Consider the following 8,272-nt stretch of genomic DNA (forward strand, 5'->3'; position numbering starts at 1 on the left):
TCCCATGTCCACTCTAAACCCTTACGGTGCTGCCACTACACCTTAACTAACTCAACTCTCTTGTTCCTCAGCTCCTTCGACTTGCGATCTAGAATCTCCACTGGTCTCTCAATGTAGTTCAGGCTGCCATCAACCTGAATATCCTCAAGGGGTACCACTGCTAAATTGTCTACTAAGCACTTTCGTAGCTGGGAAACATGGAGAGTGCTGTGGATCTGGCTGTACGCTACCTTGCCCACCCGGGCTATGACTCGGAAAAGGGCCAATAAACCTGGGGCCCAGCTTGCTCCGCTTCCGGAACCGAATGACACCCTTCCAGGGTGACACCTTTAGGAGGACCATGTCGCCCACCTGGAACTCTATATCTAAGCGCCTCTTGTCGGCGTAACTCTTCTGCCGACTCTGAGCAGTCTGGAGCCTGCTCCAGACCTGCTGGATCCGCTCGGTGGTCTTGAGTACCACCTCCGTACTCCCCATGACCCTCCGACCGACCTCACCCTAACAGTTGGGGTCCTGCACTTCCTCCCATAGAGCATCTTGAAGGGAGGCCGATCTATACTGACGTGGTAGCTGTTGTTATACGAAAACTCTGCTAACGGAAGATACGTATCCCAACTGCCACCGAAATCTAACACGCATGCGCGCAACATGTCCTCGAGAGTCTGAATCGTCCTCTCACTCTGCCCATCCGTCTGGGGGTGGAAGGCGGTGCTGAAGTGGAGACGAATACACATCTCCTCGTGAAACCGCTTCCAAAATCTGGAAGTGAAACGGACATCTCGGTCTGACACTACCGAGACAGGCACACCATGACGTGCCACTATCTCTCACACATAAATCTCGACCAACTTCTCGGCCGAGATGCTCTCCTGGAGCGGTATAAAGTGAGCGCTATTGGTCAACCGATCCACGATGACCCATATCGAATCGACCCCTCGTGCGGTCCTGGGAAGCTTAGTAATGAAATCCGTGGTGATATCCTTCCATTTCCACACGGGAATGTCTAACGGCTGCATCTTGCTGTGGGGCCACTGGTGCTCTGCCTTGACCTTCCTGCAAGTCAGGCATCTCTCCACGTACCAAGCTACGTCCCGCTTCATGCAGGGCCACCAATAATTGGGCCGAAGATCCCTGTACATCTTCATCGCTCCTGGATGGATGGAGAACCTGGACTTATGGGCCTCATTCATCAATACCTGCCGTACTCCGCCCCAGTACGGTACCCATACCCTCCCATGCAAGGTCAACAGCCCCCGTCTGTGATAGTCAAACGAGGCCACTTGGCCTACAATCCGCTCACACTTTTGGCGCTCCTCCTTCAGGCCCTCGACCTGCGCCTCTCAGATCTGCTCCAGTAATGTAGTAATCACTGTCATTCTTAGACAGATGTCTCAGATCGGGGTCACTACCGCCATGTGGCTCAGGGCATCGGCCACTACGTTGGCCTTGCCCGGGTGGTAAAGGATCTCACAATCATAGTCCTTCACCAGATCTAACCACCGACGCTGCCTCATGTTCAGATTCGGCTGATCCATGAGGTACCTCAAACTCTTGTGATCAATGTAAATGGTACACCGGAACCCATAGAGGTAATTGGTGGGTTTTGTATACTACAACATCCTATGGTGCACATACAACCCTAAATACCTTGGATCTATGTATTCACAAATTATACATGCAATGATGTTTCCAAGGTATTAATCCTATAACTAGCATGCAATTGACATATACCATATAAAATACTAGTCAGAGTAACATACCTTTTATGTAGCTTGAAGTCTTGATGTATTTGGCCTTAAGAGCTTAGCCCCAATAGTGTGGAAGCCTCAAATGAAGTCACAACACATCATGGACAAAGGTGGAACTTGAGAGAGAATTCCATGCACCCAAAAACACCCATGAACTCCAAGAATAAGCATCTAGGCGTTTTTTAGGTTAAGAGCATGTATTTATATGTTGGATTTCAAGGGTCATGGGTATAACCCAAATCCATACCCATGGGTTTATGATCCATGGTTCATGTTGCCCAACTCTTTATGTATCCATACATAAACTTGGTCCAACATGGATCATAAGCCCAACACATATAAATATAACAAATTACCATAATTAGTCCCCATAGATTTAATTAGTCTCTTTTGATCACTAAATTAATTCTTGATCAATACTAATTAAAACATATGATTTCATATTAATATATTAGAACTTATAATATATTAATAAATCATACATAACCTTCTCTCAAGAGTCTATCCTAACAAATTGTCTTGATGATATGCAAACCAAATGGACCATGCTACTCTCGGGTCAAGTACATACCAATAATAGTTATGGGCTTAGACATCGAATCCAACAGTCTCCCACTTGGATAAGTCTAAAACTATTATTGCAAGTATGACTCCAAAACCCGACTAGCAATCGTAGCTCTTAAAAGCAGCTATCGAACTCTGACCTAGTCAATGACGTGTCCATTAGATAAGGGATCATATATTCCTCCATTCTAGATATCATATGGACTGAGACATGGATTATAATCATACTCGTTGTCCATCTGTTGTTTCCCGATTTCCGATTTGAGACGACTGACTAATTGAACAAATCAAATCAGTCCTGGCCCGGCCGAGCACTTACGTTTGTCATCACTAAATCATCGAGGGGCCCAAAATATCGCTTTCATCCCTCCAAGGGTAAAAGGAATGGATAAAGTTCGACTCATATGCTTGTACTAACTACTTGTTGAATCATACACAAAGGCACGTTTTATAACATCAAGTTACTGATGCGTTTTCGTACAATTAATGTACAACCAACTCATACTCAACAACTCATATCTCTAGGTTTGAAGAATATAAGATATTATCGTCTCATGATCACTAGTGATAAAATCCATGAAGTGAGTCAAATGAGCGTGGGTTTAATCCAATACTCGAATCTCATTCCAGGAGCACTCATGAATGTTGCAGCAACTTTTGCTATGTCTAAACACTTTAAACATCTACAAGCCCAATTCATGACAGTCTTGATTCATACCTACTTCCAATGTATGATTGACTATGGAGAGTTTGAATAACCTAGTCAAAACATGCAAAGTGAAACACAAGAATAATCGAATCCAATATGGTCTCAACACTTATGAATATAAATAAAACACCTTTTATTTATCACCATATTGATTACACATTATTCATTGTATAATGTTTCGATTTATCAACCTAATACATGAATTAAAACAATAGTCATGCCATGCTCCAAGCATGCACACTATGTTTGTCCAAACAATAGTTATGCCATACTCCAAGTATGCACACTATGTTTGTCTATGATCCTTACTTTGTGAAATAGACCAATTGAACATGATTCCAATGATGCTCATTTCACAATCCCAAATCCTTACCGCAAATGTAAGAATACAAGATTCTTTGGCATTTACTGAAATCTGTTAGATTCTAAACTTATATGCATTGATCCTCTTGTAATGACTATGCACAAAAGTCACAAAGACTTGGCAACAAACATTTACAAAGTATTCCAACGGAGAGCAATTCCATGGAAACGAAGTCTCACATTCAAAGTACATTCCTTTGAACATCCTTCCTGCATTAACTTTTCTAATCTTACACAGATTTAATAAATAATTTCCACTTATGGAAACATTTCCATATTCCTATTTTGACTATCACTTCTGAACAAGAGTTGCCTCCTTTCAGAATATGTCAATATGGTCCTTCCAAAATTAACACTATACTTCCAATTGTCCATGAGCAACCAATCTTTGGTACACCTCATATTTTCCTCGACAATTGCTTAATCATTTTATTCATACCTAGTTCTAGTAATTTTTCCCTCTTATTGGCCCAGGTATTTGGAAAAATTTAGAACAGAGGAATATTACAGCACATGTAATCGATCCTATATCCGAAGCATACGGGACACGATTCATGATGTCTCACTGATATGTGCATATTTAGCTATATATTTAGTATAGATTTTCATTATTTATTAGCTAATTATTTACATATTATGGACAAAAGGTACTTAATAGTGTTCAAATTGTATTTTCAGCTCAAAAGAAAAGCTCGGAGGTAAAAGGAAGCAGGAGGTACGATCGAAAGCTCATAAACTGAAGAAAGAAGAAAAATGCTAAATCCTGAAGCTACTCGGCGAGTAGGGACGTCTACTCGACGAGTCCATACGAAGATTCTCGAAGCAATACGTAAATTCCTTGCCGTATACGGATTCCTCAAGGGGACTCGACGAGTCGGTTGTCTACTCAACGAGTAGCCCCTGTTTTGAGAAATCTATAAATAGAAGCCACAAACCCGAATTGACCCTCTCTCTGGCTTTTGGGAAGCTTACTTGGCGACTAAGGAGACTGCTGGAGATCTGAAGAACGTGAGAAGAACCCTAATCCTCAATTCTAAGAAGACTAAGGCAACTTAGGTTTAATTTTCCACTTCACCTTTGAATAGAACTATGTCTAGCTTGTTTGAATTCGTTTTTAGTTTGTTATCTACTGCAATTATGAACTAATTTCGTTAGTTCCTGTTTAGGGTAGACAAGTTTGCTCGTATGGATTAATTTACTATTTTGATTAATTGTTATTGGTGAATCTTGTTAATTTAAGCTTGTTAAAGACCCTTATGCATTAACCATAACTATTTTCTGTTAATTGCTAAGTAATTAAGCTGCATGAACATCTCTTAATTGCTTATATCATATGATTTATGTGAACACATTGCTATATGCCTAGGATTAGTGAATATGAAACTAGGATTAACTAGAGAATGGGTAAATTAATGTATGAGCTTGTGTCATACACCATCAACAAGAGGGTAATTGAATCACCAATTTAATTAGCTAATTACAAGTCTTATTTAACCCGAATAATTAAACTAGGGAATTTATTAGTTTAACCACTTGATCACTGCTTAAATTAATCTATTTTCTAAGGATTGGTAATAACGAATGTGAATCTAATCACCTTACTCGGTAGCCAAATAACAATTAATCCATTACATTACCATAAAAATTAACCATAGGAGTAAATGAGTTGAACCTAAACAGAAACCCTTTTGATCATTGAATTTAGTTGGTTTTTACGTGTTTTCAGCCATTAGTTGATTAGTTAAGTTTTAGTTAAGTTTCTAGTCTTGCAAAACTAGAGAAAACCCCTCCTATTTTATTATTTGTTTTCGATAATATTAGTAATTTGTTTAATTTCCGTTCCCTGAGTTCGATACCCTACTTATTTAACTATACCACAATTGATAGGTCCACTGCCTTTGTGTGTCTAATTCATAAGTGAAAAGTAGGCTAAAACTAGTTAGTTTAACACACATCAAGTTTTTGGCGTCGTTGCCGGAGAACGGTTCAAAAATTTATTCTAATTTCTAGTATTATCGATCCTTTGTGTAAGATTAATCTTGCACAAAGTTGCTGCTTTAGTAGTCTAGGTATTAGGTTTAGTTTTAATTTTCTCTGATTTGTTAGAATTTTTATTTGATTTTTTTTTCAGTTTTAGCCTTGAACTCGCCGAGTGCAATCGAAGCTACTCGACGAGTCCATCGCTGAAACTCAGTTTCGTTTTTATTTTATTTTTGTTCTTTTTACGCGTGTTTTCTGTTTTGTTTACAGTTCGTTTATGACCAGGGGAGGAGGTACACCTTTGATCCCACCGCTTGAAGACCCGGAAGCAAGCTTGAGGAAAAACAAAGGTAAGAACGTAGGAGAAACCGCAACATCGACGAATTCACCGTTGAAGAATCTAAAAGCTGTTTTTAGTAAGAAAAAGAGCAAGAAAGTAGGAGAATCAGGACGATATTGTTTACGAATAAGGACGATATTGTTTACGAATCCAAAAAAGAAGAAAGCGAATCCGAAGGAGGAAGTGACATAGAAGGCGAACTAGCAAACACCATGGCAAATATCGATGAAGTTCCCATGGGTGAATGGAAGAAAAGGATGCGTGACGACACCGACCCGGGACTCAAGCAACCCGCGATTCCCGCAACTGCCACCTTTGAACTCAAAGGCCACATACTTGCTCAACTTAAGAAGATTCCATTCTACGGGAAGGATCATGAAGACGCATATAAGCATCTTGACGAAGTCAATGACATAGCCGACTACTTCAATGTCCCTAATGTCGCTCGCGACACTGTCTTGCTTCGTATGCTACCTGTCACATTCAAGGGAGCTGCAAAGGATTGGCTAAAATCACTTCCCCCAGGATCCATAACTACATGGGCTAAAATGAAAGAAGAATTCATAGACCAGTTTTGCCCCCCTTCAAAAATAGCCAAGTTGAAGAAAGCCATAGCTAATTTTGAACAACAAGCTGGAGAGTCACTATATGAGACGTGGGAAAGGTACAAAGGCTTACTAAGGAATTGCCCACATCACGATCTAAACAGCCAACAAGAAGTCTCCATTTTCTATGATGGAGTAAATGTGACAACTAGGCAAGTCCTTGATTCGCAAGGACCACTCACAAAGAAAGCACCCCCGGTGATAAAGGCCCTAATCAAAGAAGTCTCTAAACACTCTAGAGAATATCATAACCCAAGAAATGACTTGACTCGAGGGGCAATGAACTCTATTACTGATGACATGGCAGCAATGATGGCAAAATTGGAAAGCATGGATCGAAGAATGACAAAGATGGACCAATCCATCCACGCCATAAGAGTGGGATGTGAGAATTGTAGGGGGCCCCACCTAACTAAAGATTGTGATCTTGACGAGAACGGGAATCGGAAGGTGCAAGTGTGCTATTCAAGTGGTGATCGGTTTGATGACAATTGGCGAAAACCAAAGAAGGAATGGCTACCTTATGATGAGTACAAAAAGACAAGGGAAAAAAGTATAAGCAAAAGGAGAGAGGCTTTTATCAAAAGGAGGAACCGGTGCGTGAAAAGAAATCAGATTTAGAAGACATGCTTACAAGATTCGTGGCCGCATCCGAGAAAAGACATAATGCTGCCGACGCTACACTCAAGGATCAACAAAATATGTTGAGAGAACACCAACTTATGATGAAAGATCAACAAGCCTTGCTTAGGAATCAGCAAGCATCTATTATCAACATAGAAAAGCAGCTGGGGCAACTTGCACAACGAGTGAATGAGAGAAGACCGGGTGGACTTCCTAGTAATACCAAAAGTAACCCGAAAGGTGCACATATAAATATTGTGACAACTAGGAGTGGGAAGATTATAACTCCTCTGACCCCTATTCAGCAAGAAGATCCTAAACTGGTGACAGAGGATAAAGAAGAAGATGAAGAATCGCAGAATCCCGACTCGACTCGCCGAGTCAACATTACGGACTCGACGAGTCCCCCACCTGAACAGAAAAGCCAGCCTCCTGTTAAGCCATATCAGCCTCCACTTCCCTTTCCGGCTCGAGCTAGACAAGAAAAAAAATGAAGTTGACTACCAGAAATTTCTGGAACACATAAAGGCTCTCCAGATTGATATGCCATGCATAGAAGCGGTTGCACAAATGCCGAAATATGCTAAATTCCTCAAGGAGCTTCTAACTAATAGAAAGAAGATGGAAGAGGTGAAGAAGTGGTCCTAAACGAGAATTGTTCAGCTGCCATGTTGAATATACTACCTAAGAAGAAGGGTGATCCAGGAAGTTTAACATTGCCTTGCCAATTTGGAAACTTAGCTACCATTTATGCATTGGCCGATTCAGGGGCGCGTGTAAATCTCATGCCATACTCATTTTTCAAGAAATTAGTGTTGGATTAATGTCTAAGTCCATAACTATATTTGGTATGTACTTGACCCGACCCGGCATGGTCCATTTGGGTTGCACTTCACCGACACAATTTATATGGATAGTCTTTTGAGAATAGTATATTTATGATTTATATTAATATATTATAAGTTCTAATATATTAATATGGAATCATATTATTTAACTAGTATTGATCAAGAATTAATTTAGAATTAATTAAGTGATAAAAAAAGAACTAATTAAATATGGACTCTTATATATATGGAATGGGCCAAGTTCATTTAGGTTGGGCTAAGCTTTCATGGATGGTCCATGGAGCTTTTAACCCATGGATCCTATGTAAATGAAAGGTCATGGGTATTAGGGTTTACATGGATGTAATCCTAATCCTCCATAATATATAAAGGGGTCCCTGGCTCACAAAATTGGCACAAGTGTGTGAAAATAAGAGTGGGCCGATTTTAGTGTGCATACATATTCTCTCAAGTTCTTCCAAGGTGTTTTGGTGATTTGTGATTCCATTTGA

At 40.3% G+C, this 8,272-nt stretch overlaps 1 non-coding gene across 1 annotated transcript; it reads right to left on the bottom strand.

Moving 5' to 3' along the window:
* Window positions 1–6,300: 6,300 nt before the first annotated feature.
* LOC145151803 (small nucleolar RNA R71) lies at window positions 6,301–6,407 on the bottom strand. The gene has a single exon (XR_013732357.1). It is a non-coding gene; the product is annotated as a small nucleolar RNA R71 (small nucleolar RNA).
* Between the last annotated feature and the right edge of the window lie 1,865 nt (window positions 6,408–8,272).

This window comes from Lactuca virosa, chromosome 1, assembly GCF_052849685.1.
Source record: "Lactuca virosa cultivar CGN04683 chromosome 1, Lactuca_virosa_CGN04683_v6, whole genome shotgun sequence".
In the NCBI taxonomy this organism is placed as follows: domain Eukaryota; kingdom Viridiplantae; phylum Streptophyta; class Magnoliopsida; order Asterales; family Asteraceae; genus Lactuca; species Lactuca virosa.